General features: G+C 41.1%; 1 pseudogene; it reads right to left on the reverse strand.

The window, feature by feature from the left end:
- Window positions 1-304: 304 nt before the first annotated feature.
- LOC101616587 lies at window positions 305-1,721 on the reverse strand (annotated as a pseudogene).
- Between the last annotated feature and the right edge of the window lie 19,154 nt (window positions 1,722-20,875).

The raw sequence follows: 20,875 nt of genomic DNA on the forward strand, positions 1-20,875 counted from the left end.
AAAGAATCTCTTAGGACTGTTTATCTAATAGATAACGTGTCCCTGGCCTGGCCATCTCTTCTGTAACTAGACACAAAGTCCTCTTCAAAGTCTGCATTTTAGTTGATTTTACAATAGAATGTCACGATGTAAACTAAACAGGTTCTTGATATCAACAGTCTGTTACCAAGGTGTTTCAATGTCTCAATCCAACAGTTGGTCACAGAGGTCAAGTATTGTCAAGGCTCCTTTCCCAGCTCGTCTTTCCGTCCGTCCAATGCATCAGCCATCCTTCAAGTACATGCAAGGCTCAAGAGTTTTGGAGAGGCAGGAGCCCGGGGTCGTTTAGGACACAGAGGAAATGGGGTTGTGAGGTGAGCCCATCTGGGTGAGAACTTTATCCAGCCACTGGAGAGGGCCGTGCAGGTGTATCTCGATCCAGAAGGGGGTGCTAGTGACATCCTGGCGGTGGTACTCGGCTCCCCAGCCCTTCACAAAGCTCATGCATATGGTGCACATCTTGGTGAGCTCGTAGTCGGTCTCGAAGCCGTGGTTCACAGACTGGGCCAGTAACTGCGCGAATTCCTGGTTGTTGAAGATTTTCAGGCTGCACCCGCTCGGGATCTTGCAGACGGTGGTGGGGTGGAAGCCGTGGTGGTAAGTTGCAGTTCCGACTCTGCACAAAGATGCTGCTGTTGCTGAGGCACTCGGCGTATACCTCTCCTCCCACGTAGTACAGATGCACTCCTTTTCCAATATGTCGCCTAGTGTTTTCAATGGTGGAATTCCGGTTAACATTGGAGAGGAGCCCAAGACAGAAATGGTTCTTATTGTTGGAAGGATTAGTGAAACCATCCACCAACACACTTGTGGAGGAGGCATGGAACGCTTCCCCCACGCGGTTGTTGAGCTCATAGTAGACAATAGAGCACCAGTGTTTTGGTTCCTCATAAGCAACCGCCTGGACATCTCCTCTGTTGATTTCTGAGGGCAGCGAAGATGCCATCATGTTTGTGCCCATTGGCTGAGAGCAATCCTGGGTCATGGGGTCTTCTGGAGGCAGGTAAGCAGGCGGTGGTGTATCAGCAGGCATCTGGAAAGGGCTGCCCGGGTCTGAGCTGGTGGGGGAGTGAGGGTAGGTGCTACGGCTGCTCCCTGGAGAGTTGGGGTAGCTGCTGTTGGGAGAGTGGGGAAACGGATGGCTGTTGGGCTGCTGGAAGGAGTCGGGAAACGTGGCGTTCAGTGGCATGCGCGGCTCATTCTGCCCCAGGTTCCGGAACTGAGCAAGGAGGCTGTGCTGCGGGTTGTACTCGCTGTGCCTGGGCACCAGCACTGGAGGGAAAACGGGGCTTTCTACTCGCTTATAATGGTAGGGGTTGATGCAAACCTCCTTCTGCTTGGAGCCAAAAGGAAACTCGCAGCATTCCAGTGGTTTGAGTTCGTGGTGGCTCTGCAGGTCGGGCCAGCGCCACACGCGGCAGTAGATGATGTGGGACAGTCCCTTCCGGTGGAAGACCTGCAGCCTGCCATCCAGGGAGCGGGGAATGGTGACCCAGTTGCTTGGCTGCCCCGGGGCAGCTCAGGGCCTTTTCCAGTTCCTCCATGGCCCCTTTCTTTTTCTTCAGTTTTTTCACCAAGGCATCAGCAGTTTTCTCGGCCCATTTATCTTCTTCGTCGCCCTGCTTCCACCCTAGAAGTCTCTTCACGGCTGGGCTTGTGAAGAACAAGCTGGTCATGTTCATAGTGGCGGCTCTGGCTCCGGGGTGACGGAGCTCCCCGGCTCGGGCAAAGTGGGGGGCGTATCTCCAAGGGACGGGGCAGCAGCAAACACGACGGCTTATTTACGCAGAGTTTCCTCTGCGGTCATCGAAAGGAGACAAGATCATTCCTCGTGGTCTGAAGGGATTCCCAAAGTCAGTGCCGGCTTGGCGGCGCGGCCATCCGCGCGCACGGACGCACGAGTTGCCGGGGCGCCGGGGAGGGACGGAGGAGGAGGACGGGGGGGGGGGGGGGCTGTGCTCCCGCGCGCCCCGCGCCGGCCTCCCGGGGCTTCCGCGCTCGTCCTCCGCTCGGCGGGCGCCGCTCAGCCCGGGGCCTCGGCCTTTTCCCCAGCCCCGCCGGGCTTGGCCTCGCTGTCCTTCCCGCTCGCTCCCGGAGCCTGGATTCCCCTCCTTAATTCTTTATCTTTGACTGTTTGTATGGGCCTGACCTTGTGCAGAATACAGTATATTCAGAAAAACAGTCTTCAGCTGCTTCATTCCTACATCATCTGACCTTGTCTCACTGTTCCCATGCTTTTTGTATATTGGAGAAATAAGCATTGTTGACAAAGCTTTTCTGAGCATGTATAAAATAAATTAATGCTGGGAAGGCAGTGCTGCAGTGTCTCCATTAGAGCCTGCAGACCACCCAGTCGCAGTGCTCACTCTAGTCTTTCTGATTGTCTTTCTTTCTTTCTAATCCTTGAGTCACCCCAAGTCAAAGCCATTCCTAGTTGTGGCAAGCCCCCAGTGTTCTACCCTTCTACTGACATATCTACTATACCCTCCTGTTGTAGTCAGCTTCACATTGCTAGGGCAAACATCCAACCAAGCACAGCTTATGGGAAGAAAGGGGTTTATTTCAGGCTTAAAGAATCCAGCGGAACACCATCAAAGGCAGGAGAATCTGGCTCCCTTTCATAGATCCAGAGAGTCAAGGCCAACAACCAGTACCACAAAGCCACCAGCAAGCCTGACCACAAGAGCTCAAACAGCTCTGAACACCTAGTAGGGCTGGACTTGGATCCACCCCCAAACACACCTTAGGGCTGGACTCCAGGGATATGCCTCTTTGTTGCACTCAGGTTCACATTGCTGGTAGAAATCACTCAAACAAGAGCAGCTTGTGGGGGAAGGGGGTTTATTTTAGCTTACAGTTCAAGGGAGAATTCCACGATGGCAGGAAAAATGATGCCATGAACATAGAGGGTGAACATCACCCACTGGCCAGCATAAGGTGGACAATATCAACAGGAGAGTGTGCCAAATACTGGCTTAGGGAAACACCCATAAGCCCAACCCCAACAATATACTTACTCCAGGAGACATTAATTTCCAAACCTCCATCAGCTAGGAACCTAGCTTTCAGAGCACCTAAGTTTATTGGGGACACCTGAGTCAAACCACCACATTCCTCTCCTGACCCCATAAACTGATATCCATACATGATATAAAATACAATGCATTTAGTCCAACTTTAAAAGTCCTCATGGTTTTTATCAATCCCAGTGATGTTCAAATATCCCCATAGTTCAAGATCTTTGAACTGAGCCATCATACCAAGAAATCAAAAAAAAAAAAAAAAAAAAAACAAGCCAAAAACCATAATGGCACAGAATAAACATTCACACTACAAAAGATAGAATTGGGCATAGCAAAGAAATATTTAAACAACACAAGATTTAAACAGGGCAAACATCAAACTCTGTAGCTCCAATCCAACATCTAGTCACTGATAAGTCTCCAAGTCTGATAATTCTAAACAGCAACAAGTCTCTGATATTCCAATTCCACCCATCCAGCTAGGCTATTCACAGTCCTGGAAAACTTCATCTGGGGCCAGCAGCTCTATTTGGCAGCTGTCTCATGGTCTGCAGCATCTCCACTGGGTCTGCACTGCAACCCATGGTCCATCTTCATGGCTCTATCATGTCTCCAATTCCACCCTTCCAGCTAGGCTATGCATAGTCCTGGAAAACTTCATCTGGGGCCAGCAGCTCTACTTGGCAGACATCTCATGGTCTGTAGCATCTCCACTGGGTCTCCATTGCAACCCATGGTCCATCCTCATGACTCTATCAGGTCTCCATGCAGACATCCAGGAAACCTGCTTCACACTGTCTATGGCCATTTCCAAAACACAAGACTGTATTGCAAACTCAAATAACCCTCTATTTCCTGCATTTTTTATACTCCACAATACCAGGTAGGGTGCCAGTTTGTTAATCCAGGGGGGAATAAAGCAGACTTTGAAGAACAGAACAATCCTTCAGCACTCAGGTCCCTTCAAAATAGTCTACACACTACCTGTTGTCCCAGTGCAGGTCAGCTGGCCCAATATCAATGGTCATAATCTCTTAAACAATTTGAGGTGAATGGGCACCAGTCTACAACTAAATATTTCATTTTTTCCTGTGCCATATCCCTCTGCTCACACCAGTTCATTTCTACGCAAAGCAACCCTGCACATCTTTTTAGGACATGGGCAAAGTAGCAAGCTTCTCACACAAACTGCTAGCCCAGTCCAAGCAAATCTCTTCTTCATCCTCATAAGCCAAACCTTCACAGTTCACAGTTCTTACTGCATTCACGTCATTCAACTCTGACCACAATAGTCCATCAAGCTGTACTTATAGCACTGCAAGGCGTCTTTTAGGCCAAGGTTTCAAATCCACCCACATTTCTCTTGAAAATCAGATCCAAAAGGCCAAAGCTACACAGTCAGGGGTCTAGCAGCAATCAAACTCCTCTGTACCACTTTACTGTTGCAGTCAGGTTCACATTGCTGGTAGAAATCACCCAAGCAAGATCAGCTTGTAGGAAAAAGAGGTTTATTTTGGCTTACAGGCCCAAGGGGGAAGCTCCATGATGGCAGGGAAAACAATGGGATGAGCAGAGGGTGTACATCACCCCTGGCCAACATTAGGTGTACAATAGCATCAGGAAAGTGTGCCAAATACTGGCTTGGGGAAACTGGCTATAACACCCATAAGCCTGCCCCAACAATATGCTCCCTCCAGTAGACATTAATTCCAAAATCTCCATCATATGGGAACATAGCATTCAGACCACCTAAGTTTATAGAGAACACCTGAATCAAACCACCACACCCTTGAAGCATGGAATCTGCCTGCTATAGACTGAAGTTGTAAGCTCAATTTTAATAAAACATCTGTGTTTGTGGGGCCATATATTCAAACAATCACATTAAACTCATTCCTTTGCTCCTTCATGCATGTCCCCTTTCTAGCTTTCTGGCCTCAACAGCTGACACTTCAACTCACATACAAATCTAGTTTTGGTATATGAGAAAGAATACTCACTGTTTGAGCCTGGGTTATTTCACTTAATTCTTTTACAGAATCATCAGCTTCATGAAATTTTCATAATTTGACTTTTGTACATAAAACTCCATTGTGTATATGTACTATGTTTTCATTATCCAGTCACCAGTAAATGGGCACTTAGGCTGATTCCATTTCCAAGGTATTGTGAATATAGCAGCACTAAGCATTGTTAAGTAAGTACCTCTATAGTAAATTGTAGAGTCTTTTTGGTTTGTATGTAGGAGTGGTATAACTGGGTCTTAGATGAGATCTATTTTTAAATATCCCAGGAATTTCTACACTGACTTTCAAAATGGCTGCAATGATTTATATTCCTACCAGCAATGGAGAAGGGTTCCTTTTTACCAACACCCTCATCACTATTTAATGTCCTTAGATTTCTCTCTCTCTCTCTCTCTTTCTTTCTTTCTTTCTTATTTATTTATTTATTGGTTTTTCAAGGTAGGGTCTTACTATACTCCAGGCTGACCTGGAATTCACTATGGAGTCTTAAGGTGGCCTCAAACTCATGGTGATCCTCCTACCTCTGCCTCCTGAGTGCTGGTATTAAAAGCGTGCACCACCATGCCCAGCTTGTCCTTTGATTTCTTCTTCTTCTTTTTTTTTTTTTCTTTTTTTTGGTTTTTTGAGGTACGGTCTCACTCTGGCTCAGGCTGACCTGGAATTCACTATGTAGTCTCAGGGTGGCCTCGAACTCACAGCGATCCTCCTACCTCTGCCTCCTGAGTGCTGGGATTAAAGGCGTGCGCCACCATGCCCGGCTCCTTTGATTTCTTGATGATAGCTATTCTGACAGGAGTTAGATAGAATCAGAAAGTTTTAGTTTGTATTTCTCTGATGGCTAAAGGGGTTGAACAATATTTTTATTTATTAATTGTGAACATAAATGTATGAACATATTGCATATTGGTCATTTTACCATTGGGTAATAGTCTTAGGTACATACTCTCCCACCCCTATTCAACTAAGAGCTCTTCTCAGTGGGCTTATTGGTATTAACTGTGGGGTGATGAATACACAAGTCAGTTCCTGAGAGGGGATAATGCATCTGGATACTCCTTCCCACCCTGTGACTGTTACAACCTTTTCACCCACTTTTACACAATGTTCCTTGAGCCTTGATGAGAGTATTACAAGCCATCTTTAGTGTTAACCTCTCTATATTCTCTAAATTTCTGCTTTGATGATTTTTAGTCTCCTTTGTGTCTCCTGCTACATCCTTGAAGGAGGTTGTCAGGCTAGCAGTGAGAGCAGCATTCATGGCCACTATTCTATCATGTCTGTTGCACCCTGGCAGATGTGATAGAGATTACTCATAAAATGCTAGGAAACTGTCTTTCTTTTCTTATCATACTGATGGATCTTGGATTTTCCAGTATTTGCTGCTATCTGTAAAAAGAAGATTCTCCAAAAAAGAGTGAAAGCAACATGAATCTATGGGGAAAGGAAAAGGTTTTTAAAAGACTATTTTATGCCTATACCTTCTCATCTTAGCCAAAGAACAATAGGAAATTTCCCATAGAGTCTATTACTTTCTTATCCACAGAGTTACATGGTAGTTTGAATGGATGGACCCAAAATATTCAGGATTTTATTAAAGATTGCAATTTAGATCTGTAGACACCACCTGTCACTGGAAAGATCTTAGGGTCCAGACCTAAGGTATGGTGGTGAATTTGCAATTATAGTTTAAAGATATGCAAAGTGCTTGAGTTAAGCCTGGATTTCTTATAGTGTGCATGCTTACATTTGGTGGTGTTTTGTGGCTTTGCTCTCCCTGCTTGGACCTGTAAACATGTGCCAGCTTCTTCTGCCATTATGGATCTTACCCTCTCTCTTCAATAAATCCCTTCTTCCATAACTGTGCCTGGTCTGGAATTTTATCTCAGTGAGCTGAGGCTGTCTGTTATAGAGTTGGGACCAGGAGTAGGGTATAATGCTGAGATGAATCTAACCATGTGGATTTTAGTCTTTTCAAACTTGTATGCTGGAGGAATGGGAAACTTTGTTCTTGCAACTGAAGATGCTTTATGTAGTGGTAAGTCAAGTATTATGAACTATTATGATGAGAGTTTGACAATTTTAAGTGCAGAGAGAATTGTGTTTGGAGGCTTGGCTTATGACCAGGGAAGGAAAGACTACAGAGGACTTTGTTGGAACTGGGCTACTGACATAAGGGCTGGCTGTGTTATGCTTCCAAGGTCCAGAGAGTTTGATCAAGGTTAAATTTGTAGTGGACTGATGTGCCTGGCTAAAGATATTGTACTAGGACATTTAAGATTTTAAGTTGAAAGACCTCAAGCAAGTTAAAATTAACAGGCACTGAGATTGGTTTTAGGTTACTGAAGCTGCTATTGTCAAACACATTAACAATGTTAAGGAAGAGGGTTCAACTTCTTTACATTAAAATGGATAGGATGCCTATGGAAAGACTATGGTAGAGATTCAAAGTCTTCTGGAAAGAGTTGACTTGAGAAGGAAACTGCTTTTCAATGTTATGTTTTATTTAATTTCTGAATTAAGAATATGGCTGTGTCACGTACATCTGGTATTAGTTTGGGAAACATGAAAAATATGTGGAGTGGTCATGAATTGCACACAGTTCCAGGAGCTGCTGCTGAGATATAACATGATGACTCTGACAAGCTGGCAAAGCCACTGAAAGATTGACCATGGTTTTCATGAAGACCCAAAGATATTTTGGATATAAACCAGGACTGTGCAAGGGCTACCATGGAGTAAACTGTTGGCCTGGGATTGAAGATTTCCCTGGATACACAGCCAAGCTGGAGGAGCAGAATTGTAAAACCCAGAGACTGTCAGTAACTGGTTATGACTGTACTTGAACTGCACAAGTTTGATATTTGTTTGATGGTTGTTGAGTTTGCATGTTCTACTCTCTGTTATGCCTTACACCAGTTTACCTGTGACTTAATATGTTAAAAGTATATAACTTGTTTGATTTTACAGGACTCACAGCTAAGAGACAAACTTACATCTCAGGTGAGACTTGAGAACTATCTTAAATTGGTAAAGACTGTGGGGAACCTTTGAAATTGGACTGAGTACAATTACAATGTGATATGGTTTTGAATCTATTGGGGGCCAGGGGCAGAATGTGGTAGTTTGAATAAATGAACTCTCCTCAATAGATGCATGAGTTTATTAAATCTTCTTGGATATCCAGCTACCTGGCTGGAGGAAGTATCACTGGGTAGTCCAGTCCTAAGGTGTGGTGGTGGATTTGACATTCCAATCCAAATTTCTAAATTTTCAAAGTGCCTGAGTTCCTGAAGTGTGCTATAGCATATATATGATGTGGGATTTGGCTTGTTTTTTTTTTTTTTTTTTCCTTTCTTCTATGACCTGTGAGAGGAGAGCTAGCTTCCACCATTATGGAACTTTGCCCAGATCTGTAAGCTTCAATAAATATCCCTTCTTCCATAACTGTGCCTGGTTTGGAAGTTCATCTCAGTGAACCTGAAGCTTCCTGCTACAGGCCCATCTTCAAATCATATATTAATTCTCTTATCCTGGCATCCCCACTTTACTTCATATATTTACCTATTTCTAAAGCACTTATCTACTATGTTATTTAAGTAAACTATTAATTTTAGGATACCTTTGGATTTACAAATAGGTAGCAAATATAGTACTGAGAGCTTTCATACACTCACACCCAATTTTCCCTATCATTAAAATCTTACATCTGTTACAGCTAAGAATTCAACACTACTATTAAATGAACTCCAGTTTGTACTTTATTATTTTTTAATGCTCTTTGCTTATTCCAGGATCTTACCTAGGATACCACATTGTATTTTGTCATGTAGTTAACTTCCTTGGGTTTATGGTGTTTGTTTAGACTTTGTGGTTTTATATTGACAGTTTTGAGCAAAGTTTAACAGATATTTTGGAGAATGACTCACATTTTGGGTAAGTCTGATATGCATTTTGGACAGAAATCCTCAAAGATAAGTTGCTATTTTGTAACATATGAAACAAATGTACTCACAGGATTGATCAGTAGAATGTAGATAGTGTTTGTCCAGTTTCTCCAAAGTACAGGGAGTTCCTTTCTCTTTTTTCATGCTATGCACTTTGGATGGAGAAAATCAGTAAATACTGCACAAACTTAAAGAGTAGAAAGTTATGTTACACCTTTTTAAAGGCAGAGTATTTACATAATAAAGTTAATGTATATTTTAAATTTTAATATATTGTTATGTGTAGAATTATGTCCACTAGAAATATACAGGAATCATAAAATATGAAACTTATGATTATTATGTTGTTCATAGATATGGTATTTGTAGATGCAGTCAAATTAAGTTGAAGTCCTATTGCATTATGATGGGTATTTCATAAGAAAGTTTTTTAAATTTCCTTGTTTATAAAGAAAATTGATTAATTTACTCTCATTTAGAATATCTTTGCTGTTGGTTTTTGGAAGAATCCTCCACTAAGAGCTTCCTTTTATTGTTTAAAATGGTATTTCTATGAATAAGGCCCTGAGTTATATAAAATTATTTTAATACTTATTGATCTGATAACCAGGCTTCTTTATTTTTGATAGAATGTATGATGTTGATATCTTTTATGTTAATTGACTCATTATTCTAGTATCAGAAGCAACCCTATTGAGTATAATGTGTAATTATTTTGAGCTTTTTTTCTAATATTTCATTTTGGACACTTCATTTATATCCATATGAAATTGGGCTAGACTTGTTATTGTTGTTATCACTTTAAATATTGTGAGCTTTATAAAATACAAAGGAGGGATGCCTGCTCCAGAGAGTGTGCACCTGGAGTGAGTAGGACAGAGCAAAAGGTCTCTTCCCCACCTCCCAGTTTCCTGGTCCCAATACCCTTGATGCTAACTTGGAGCTGCCTGCATGCTATAGGGCATACTGCTAAAGAAGGCCTGTTGTTCTGTCTTTGTGATTAAACTTCACTTGGGTCCCCAGCTCCCAGATCCCCTCCTCTGGAGTTGGTGCAGGGATGCCTTGACCCTGCTGATATGCTGCAGAAGCAGGCCTTTTGCTCTGGTTTCCTGATTGACCTGCCCATGGGTCCCCAAATTCCTGTTCATCTGAGGCAACAACATCAGAAATTAAAAAAGAGCAGGTCACAACATACATCAATGAAATTGGATGATTCATCATGACATCCTTCCAAAACCTCTACCTCACAAATTTGGATAATCTGGAAGAAATTGATGAATTCATAGATGACTCATACCACCTACCAAAACTAAATCAGACCTAATTAATCTCCTAAACAAACCTATCACATTCATAGATTTAAAAGGTAATCAAAAACCTCCCCCAAAAGAAAAGTCCCAGACCAGATGGTTTCTTGGCCAAATTTTGTCAAATTTTTATTGAAGAACTGAAATGATTTTTTTTTTTCTGAAACTGTTTCATATAATCAGAGAACAGGGAATTGTCCTCAACTCTTTTTATGAAGCTAGCATCAATCTACTACCAAAAAACAGACAGAGATACAACATGAAAAGCAAACTATTGTCCTGTATCTCTGATTAACATAGATACAAAGATACCAAAAATCTTTACAAACTGAATTCTACAACACACCAAAAGCATTATCCACCTTGTTTAAGCAAGATTCATCCCAGGGATGGTTCAACATATGGAAATCATTCAACATAACAGACCACATAAATAAACTTAACAACAAGAACCACATGATCATTTCAATAGATGCAGAGAAGACCTTTGACAAAATACACCACTTCATGATCAAAATACTGGAGAGAATGGGCATAGACAGTTTATATTTCAACACAATAAAGGCTATATATAAAGCAGCTAAGGCCCAAATAAATACTTAATGGGGAAAGACTCAAGGAGTTCCCATTGAGATCAGGAACAAGTAAGGGGTGTCTACTCTCACCACTGCTCTTCAACATAGTACTAGAAGTCCTAGCCCAAGGAATAAGAGAGGAGAAAGAAAGAAAGGGGGTATAAATTGGAAAGAAAGAAGTCAAATTAATCCTATTTGCATATAACATTATCATATACATAAATGACCTGAAAGTTTCCATCTCAAAACTTACAAAAGTGATTGATTCCTTAAGTAAAGTGGCAGATTACAAAATCAACACACAAAAATCAGTGACACTGATCCATTTTCAATAACCACCAAAATATCAAATACCTTGGAATAACACTAACCAAGGAAACGAAAGACTTATATAATGAAAACATAAAAACACTCAAGAAAGCAACTGACAGCAGGGTGTGATGGTGCATGCCTTTAATCCCAGCACTCGGGAGGCAAGGGTAGGAGGATTGCCATGAGTTCGAGGCCACCCTGAGACTCCATAGTAAAATCCAGGTTAGTCTGAGCTAGAATGAGACCCTTATTTAATGCAACAAAAAGAAAGAAATAATGAAACAGAGAAGGACTTGAGAAGAAAGAAAGACCTCCAATTCTCCTGGATAGGTAGAATTAATATTTTGGTAATGGCAATTCTACCAAAGGTGACATATAAATTTAATACAATTCCAATAAAAATTCCAGTATCATTCTTAACAGAGATAGAAAAATTACCTCAAAATTCATATGGAATTGTAGCAGGCCTTGGATATACATACAAGTATATCGTCAGCAAAAGAAATACCTCTGGAGGCTTCGCCATACCAGTTCTAAAGGTATATTACAAAACCATAGTAAAAAATAGCATGGTATTGGCATAAAAACAGAAACATCAATGGAACAGAACTGAAGACCTAAACCTGAGGTGAAGTAGCTATATGAACTTGAAATTTGACAAAGATGCCAGTAATGTAGACTAGAGAAAATACAGCATCTTCAACAAATGGTGTTGGACAAATTGGATACCTACATGTAAAAAAATGAAACTAGACCCACTCATCTCATCATAAACAAAGTTCAACTCCAAAAGATTAAAGACCACAATATGAAAGCTGACTCTTCAATTACAGGAAGAAAATTAGGAGGAATTCTCCACAATATAGGAGTGGGAAAGTACTTCTTGAACAATACCCCAGTATCCCAGGAAATTAAACAATTTCTTAACCAGCAGGGTCTCATGAAGCTAGAAAGCTTTTACACAGACAAACATACCATAAGCAGAGTCAATAGCTTACTCACTGAATAGGAGAAAAATTTCCTAGCTAGAATCTACAAAGTGCTCAAAAAAACTAAACAATAAAACAATCAATAAACTCACTCAAAAAGTGGGGCAGAGAACTGAATTGAGAGTTCTCAGAGGAAGAAATAGAAATAGCTAATACAAACTTAACAGTGTTCAATATCCCTAGCCATTAGGGAAAGGCAAATTAAAATAACTCCAGTAAGGATGCTAATCATTTAAAAATAAAATGAAAATAAATATTAGTGATCTCATCTATAAACTCCTTTTTTATTATGACTCTTTAAAGGGTTTCATTAACAAAAAGAATAATTTATTTTAATAGAAATTGTTATATAGTGAACCTCTTAATACCTACTACAGTTAGTAAGCTTTAACTCAAGTTAAAATTTTAGTTGACAGGAAACTTAAAATGATGATTCAATATTTAAAAAATCATGATATTGATGAATTTTAACTGACTTGTATATGCTAGGCTATGTCCTTATGTACAAAGTTGAAATAACTTTTGAGTCTCCCACTTGATTTTAAAGTAAGCTCATCAAACATTAATTGAATGTAGCTCAATACAACACACTACCATCTGAAATTATGGGTTTACAGCTTGAATTGAACTCAAATTCTGGCTCTTTTAATTGCTAGATTTTGAGAATTTGATTCCTCATCTATAGTGGCACTGTATAATCACTTTGTTGTGTATGCTTCCTATGAAGGCTGTACGTTAGTCAACATAAGGCATACATGGTGGGTTCCATCAGGGGATGAATAGAAGCAAAGCACACATTCTCACCATTGTTGCATGTTTGGCTGCTGATGGAGCCTCATGGAAACCCTCATGGGGCTATTCTCTGCTGAATATAATTGCTTCCTACAAGGCTATACCTTATCTCAAGGATAGCAAACAATCAAAACTTGTTTCATTCTTTCTGAAGGGCTATCCAAATTCTCAGTTCCTTGTGGCACTTCTCAAAGCCTCTGCTGCAGCTACTTATATCTAACTTCTTATGCTGCTAAGTTCCACTTCTCTCATCCTCTCATGGGAGTCTGTAATAAGAGAATCCCTGCCAAGACTACTGCATTCCACCTGTCATAAACTGTTTATAGAATACAATAGCTTAAGACAATTCTTAAAATAGCACTTGGTAATATTCAATAAATGCTGTTATTAAATACTACTAAAATCATTCTTATGTATCTCAGATAGCATTGAGTCTCATTCTAACCATAAGAAGTCTGCCCAATGGCACAATGTTGAGATTATTCCATTTATATGACTGAAATCACATTGGTTATGTACTGGTGCTTGTGTTTTGACTCTTAGCAAAATGACTGTGTCATAAGGTTTTTAGTTCCTAATGAGGAATAATTTTTCCACCTAAGCAGAATAGCAGCATCTATCATGTAAACATCATTGGACACCACCCAAAAACAACAGTATAGGATAGCTCTGTTTTGTAAGTTCAACCTTAGTATGTTGTAGGCTAAATTGGAGAAAGCTGTTAGAACACATTTCAAGCCAAAAGTTAAAGGAAAAAAAAAAAAAAGGGCTTAGAATGTTGAAAAAAATGATTAATGTTTTCTGCCCTCTTAATTTATGCTGTGAACCTCCACATTAAAATCTGTGGATGTGGGTATGTTATGTGACTCTGTATAGGAAACTTCAGAGGATCTTAAATCTATAAGCAGATATATTTCATTCAACATATGTACATCAAGGAAGTGAGTCAATTATATGGTTAGTATTATTTTTGGTGCTGAGAACTTAACTCAGGACTTTTCACTTTCTTAAAAAGCACTGTACCTCTAAAATAAATCTCCAAATCCAATATTATGGTTGACTGAAGATGGTTGACTAAGTAAATTTAATATGAGATGCAGGTTTTTTTAAAAAAAAGTTGTTTAACTTTCTTCCCTAAGTTGTCTACAAAGCAGATTAAATATTGGTTACAAATATTCTCAACAAAAATTTGAAGAGCTATCAAAAAATCTGACAAATTAATAATTTTTCAGAAACATGACTTCTTTTTTATTACTTTTATTTTTATTTTAAGTTATTAACGAAAATAAACTGTGTCCTTTTTACTTTTCAGTAACAATTCAGTACATAAATATTATACTTAGCTATTTTACAGACTATAAAAATTTCAATGTAAGACAATTGATAAGCATTATATTGACCTTGGAAGCAAGTTTAAATTTCTAAGAGGAATAAGAGTTGAATGAGTTATTTGAATACATTCTGTTATTCCCCAAAATAGGATTTTAGTTAGTGGATTTAACTATCTCTATTAATTTTAAAGTTGATTTGCAACAATCATGCTCTAGTTGGGGAGCATTCAAATAAAGAGTAAGGGGTCACAAAAATGGTATGGAAAGGAAGTTTGGGAATAACTAGTCTGTAAATTCTTTCAAACTATATCCTTACATTTACCAAAGTAGAAATTGGATAATCAAGTATGGTCATCCTCTGAATGACCTGTCTGTTCTTTGAAACCAAATCTTATGAAACTACTGAACTGCTACATCCAGAGTAGACACAACAGGGTGTACATGATTCAGTCTTCTCCAAAGATCACTCTCAGATTAGCTTTCTGCATGAATGTGTTTGCTTTTTCTTTTACATAGTATTTGCATTTATTTGTCTTTTTAAAAAATCTTAATTTTAATTAATACATGAAAATTATATATGTTCATGGGTAGCACAGAATATTTTCATGCATGTATGCTTTACATATCACATTTAAATCATATTGAACATATGTATCTCCTCAATTATTCTTTTTGGTAAAAAATTCAAAATCCTTTCTTAGTGTTTGTTGAAAGAAACAGTCCATTGTCATCATCTATAATATTCCTGCCAGGCATGGCTAAGGACCCCTATGCTATAGGAGGCCACTCCCTCTCCAAGCCTGGCACACCTGAACTTAGACTTTGCTCATACCCCTGTGACCTTTGGCCAGTTGCATAGGAAAATCCTTATCAGCCAGATTCCTTCACACAGCCCATTCCCCTGTGACCCTCTTCCCACCACTATGTAGATCACCTGACTCTCTCCCTATGTGCTGCACCTAACCTTCTTTCTATGTGCTGGAATGCATGTCCCTAGGCATCGCCTAGTGACTCTTGAACCCACCAATCCCCTTAGGACCCTTTTCCTGCTCTCAACTGCTTATAAATCATTTCATTGACAAGTAAACTAGCTGTTTACTGAGACTGCCTTCCCAAAGTAGTTATTTCATCATGCTCATGGCTGCTCTTCATGGCTGCCTGGACACCTTTGGGAAACTGCATACCCAAGGATCCAGGGACCCACATCTGGAGCCTGAACAGGGATGCTCTAAGACACACCAGTATAGGTGAGTGCTCTCCCAGAGGGACTGGGAGATATTAGCCCATGTGCCTTTGCCTCCACATTTTTGAGGGGTGGCAGGTTTCTCTTTTTCCTCCTTTATTTTTGGTTCATGCCATCATGAGGGGCCGGGCACCACCTGGCAACTGACCTCTCTTGGCCAAGGTCACTCTTCAGCCTTGACTAAAGGCCAACCATTCTCTGCCTGGACCCCGACAGCCAGTTGAGCAAAGACCTTCTATTTCTCTCCAACACAAAAAGTTGGTAATGCATCGACCTCTTAAAAGCCTGTAGGGCATATTGCTAGTCTCTTAAACTTGCAGACAGGCACTTGTGTCTGGGCCACTGGGGAATCCCCCAAAGTGATTTTTAGCCCTCAGGAACATTGCCCTCTGGTTTTGGAGTGTCCACTTTTTTGCTATCATGAGCAATATTGTCTCCCACCAAAAGAAATCACAGATTTGTAGATTAAGGGATCTCCTGAAAGGTAGGGGAATTAAGTTCTCCCAGAGGGAGGCCAGTTCCTTTTGGAAGGAAGTCTTCCAGGTCCACCCTGGATTATTTCTGGGGATCCATGTGACCCAGATATGTAGACCTCCATAGCTTATCTGGCTAGGAAACAAAGAGTTCAGGAAGGAAATTTACCCTCACTCCCATTGTCATCTCCTTTCAAGGTTCTCCACTCTGGCAGTGGTGAAACTGCAACCACAAGTGTTCCAAAGTGGCTCAGTCCCAGCAGTCCTGGTGGCCCAGGCCCTGTCTTTCCTTTCCCTTTCGCAAACCAAATTTGGGAGGCTCCTGTTCTGCTCCTGAAGACCATGTGTCATCTAGGCAGGCAGGTAGCCTGATGGTGTCTCTGCCATGGCCTCCATGCCTACCAGACCCATCTCTTGGTGGGAGCCTGGGTACCCAATAACTCTCTACTATCAGGGTTTAAATGTTTTGTATATATTTCTGATAACTCTGCTAATATATAATCTCTTTTACAAGCCATATGGAAACAGATTCAGGCCATGTCAAACATTACTGTGCCATTCAATGAACAGTTCTGGAAGAAAATCTCAGCTAGCTCATGTTCAGTTGGTCCTGAGAAAACCCAACTCTGTCTACCTGGGTTCCCTCAACCACAAGAAGGACCAGTTTGCTATGTGCTCACTTCTCATTAACTCCTTACTTTTATTCTTTCTTCCCAATGTTCTCTTCCAAGTCTATCTTCCTATACTCCATCAGTACACTTCCAGGGTCCCTCTAACTGCCACAACTTTGTTCCCCATTCAGCAGGAAGTAGTAAAGATTTGACATCATTGCCTTTTGTTCCCTAACAGCAGTAAGAGTGTATTCTCATAAGAGGGCTAAATAAAGGGGTTATAGTTAGAGTGACTGGACCCCAGAAGGTAATAGGGGCAGGAAAGTTTTTCTTATCTCTTTCCAAGTTCCAAAGAACTGTTTTTCCATGTGTGTGCCATGCCCCTGGCTCTCAGGCCTCACCATCTTTGATGTTAGTAAAGTTGAGCTTCTCTGCCTGTCCAGCTCCAAGCAAACCAAAGGTGAATGTTTCCTCAATATTTCTATAACCAGGACCACTTTTGTCAAGACACCTGTTCTCCTTTGGTGCAAAGTGGTAACTACCCCATGCATAAATGTTTCCTCTCCCACTTCTTGCTCCCCAGTCCATATTCTTTCACAGGTGTATCTCTATGAGAAAAAAGAAGTGGCCTACAAACTCCATCTGCACCAACCGAGAGAGATTTTCATCCCTCAGCTGGTAGGCCTCAGTATGACGCTGTCTCTGGGTGCCTACAGTGACCAACAGCCTTGAATCTCTTCACAGACAATTGAACTCTCTCATGGGTGTGGTACTTCAAAACCATGTAGCCATTGACTTCATTACTGCTGAACATGGGGGGACATGTGTGGTCTTGGGAAAAGAATGGTGGTTTTGTGGTAATGAATCAAATGTTATTAACCAAAATGTTAAAACTCTCAAAAAACTCCACAAGCAAGGAGCTGCTTGATCATTACAAGCCTGAGGACCCTGGAACCTGGTTCTCTAACCCTTTAGTTACTTGGCTTCTCCCTCTCTTTAGCCCCTCCTTGCTATAGGATTACTATTACTTGTAACCCCCTGCCTCATCAAATTTCTCAGATCACAAATAACTAATATTGCTAAGGTTGATACTAATCAGGTCCTCCTGCTCCACATAGCTCTACCTGGACCTATGGTAAATTATGAAGAACTCACTCAGTATGACACTGCCCCATTACAAAGGGGGAGTTGTTGGGCACTGCCAGGCATGGCTAAGAACTCCCGGGCTACAAGAGGCCACTCCCTCCCCAAGCCCAGCACACCTGAACTTAGGCTCTGCCCATAGCCCTGTGATCATTGGCCAGTTGCCTAGGAAACTCCTTATCAGCCAGAAGCCTTCACACAGCCCATCCCCCTGTGACCCTCTTTCCTCCACAATGTATGTCACCTGATTATCTCCCTACACGCTACACCTGATCCTCTCCCTAACTGCCACACTTGACTCTCTTCCTTCCTACTAGTATGAACATTCCTAGGCATTGGCTAGTAACCTTTGAATCTTCCAATCCCCTTAGGATGCTCTTCCTGTTCCCAACTGCTTATATACCCATTTCCCTGACAAATAAATGAGCTGTTCATTGAGACTGCCTCCTGAAAGTGGTTCTTTCATCACCCTCACTGCCACTCAAGACCCTGCTCTCCATGGCTGCCTAGACGCTTTCAGGGTACCATGGCCCTGAGGATCCAGGGACCCACAGTGACACACAAAGACCTATGCAATACAAATTGACCAATTCATCCTTTATTTATTTTTTTTTTTGAGGCAGGGTTTCAATACAGCCCTGGCTGACCTGGACCTTACTCTATATCCCAGGCTATAGACCCAGAATGAAGCTTGTGGTATCACAATACCAGATCACAAATTACACTATAGTGCAAAATTGATAAAGACAACATCTGCTACCAGCACCAAAACAGATATATGGACCAAAAGAGCAGAATAAAGTAACCAGAAGTAAATTCACTTCTTTGGCCACCTAATATTTGAAAAATGAACCAAAAATACTCAGAGAGAAAGACAGCCTATTCAAGCAATGGTGCTGTCAAAACTGGATTACCACCTGGAGAATTAAATTAGATCCATATCTCTTTCCTTCTACAAATATCAATTCAATGTGGATCAAAGACCTCAATCTATAACCTCAAACATAGAAACTGCTAGAGGACACTCTTCATGGCATAGGCATAAGCAAGAACTTTCTGAGCAGTATTCCAATACCACAGGTAACAGCCCCAAACATCACCAAATGGAACTAAATGACATTGAAATTAAAAGTTTCTATATAGGGCTGGAGAGATGGCTTAGCAGTTAAACGCTTGCCTGTGAAGCCTAAGGACCCCAGTTCAAGGCTTGATTCTCCAGGACCCATGTTAGCCAGATGCACAAGGGGGCACATGCATCTGGAGTTCATCTGCAGTGGCTGGAGGCCCTGGCGCGCCCAATCTCTCTCCCTCTCTATCTGCCTCTTTCTCTCTCTGTCGCTCTCAAATAAATAAATAAAAATGAACAAAAAAAACTTAAGTTTCTATATAGCAAAAGAAGTCATCAAAAAAGTAAGAGTGTGGGCTGGAGAGATGGCTTAGTGGCTGAGAGCTTGCCTGTGAAACCTAAGGACCCTGGTTTGAGCCTTGATTCCCCAGCACCCACATAAGCCAGATGCACAAGGTGGCGTATGTGTCTGGAGTTCATTTGCAGTGGCTGGAGGTCCTGTCACACCATTCTCTCTCTCTCTCTCTCTGTCTGTCTCTCTCTCTCTCTCTCTCTCTCTCTCTCCCTCTCCCTCTTTCTCTCTCTATCATTCTGTTGCTCTCAAATAAATAAATAAAAACAAACTAAAAAAGAGTAAGAGTAAATAGTAGAGGTTAGGAAGTTAGACGATAAGTGAGAAGGTATTAGAGATGGAGATAGTAAACATTATGGAAAGGGACAAAATACAGGGGTTGAAAGGTCTAATTCAGGTCAGGTGAAAGGAATGGAGGAAAGGAGAGTGTTGAGGGAGAAATACAGAAAACTAAAGATGTTATGATTAAGAATATGGAAGCATACTACTTCATTAGCTAATTAAATATGACATTTTATGAGTTTCTGCAGAAGTACCATGCTGGGGTGGGGCATGCTGTGCACAGAAGTCATAGGTTGTTACAGGAAATTCCCAGTACCTGGGGTGGGACATCAACTAGAGAGTTGTTGGTCAAGGCTGCCTATGATGCCCCAAAACAACACTGGCTATAGAAAATGCTCTTCGTTGTTCACCATAACTGTATGAAAAAATCCTGTTGCTAAAGACACCATATGCTTCACTCACAGAACACTGGGCAATCAAGCCAGAACTGAGCTGAAAGTCTCCTCCTTGCTGGCTATCTGGCTACCCAGCATACTGATAGAAAGTGCAAAGCAGGCTTCTCAAGGAGAAAAGTCAACAACAGTCTTAACCAGCAGTGGATTATGCATGCTACACACCTTATAGGCAAGAAAGATGTGCCCATGTGTACAATACTATCATGATAGTTCTAGGAGTCACCAAATGCTATCTGATTGTATTTGAGGTTTATTTGATTGAAGGAAATTCATGTCTGGTGCTGAAAAACAAGTTAAAAAATTGTGGCTTAGAAGGTCATAGTTCCACGGGGAAGGTAACACTGTTTCTTTGCTAAATGGCTATATTGTGCCAAACAAATTACCTTCTAAATGTATATGTTTATTTCCAAAGATCAATACTGTTCTCACCCCTGGTTAGAGAAGCTTCCTGTTACATATTGTACTGAGTGACCCAAAAGTGATTCATCTAAATGATGTCAAGTAACACTTGAAAACTGGATCGGGCATTTCTAGCACACCTACCAGGGCTCAGGGAAGATTGTGGATATGGCAGAAAGGATATTAGTATTATCCTCCCTTGTGGCCAGAGAAGTTTCAACTTGGAGATGACTGCAGATATTGAGGAGACTAAGACTCATCAAAGTTCGGAAAATAAGAGGTCTATGAGAGTTCAACACTAAATGAAACATTTCTGGCATGCCTTTAAAGGCTCAGAGAACATTTGTGGAAGTTGAGATTTTAAGAATGTAAGAGCCACAGTATGAGAGGGAATACTTTGAACGCTCTCCTCTGGACAGGGAAACAAAAAGAATGAGAAACCAAAATAAGACTACCTGGAAAGAAACAGTGGTTCACTGGAATCAGATAAGGGAGCGGGAAACAAAAGAGGG

The sequence above is a fragment of the Jaculus jaculus genome, chromosome X, assembly GCF_020740685.1.
Source record: "Jaculus jaculus isolate mJacJac1 chromosome X, mJacJac1.mat.Y.cur, whole genome shotgun sequence".
Classification (NCBI taxonomy): Eukaryota; Metazoa; Chordata; class Mammalia; order Rodentia; family Dipodidae; genus Jaculus; species Jaculus jaculus.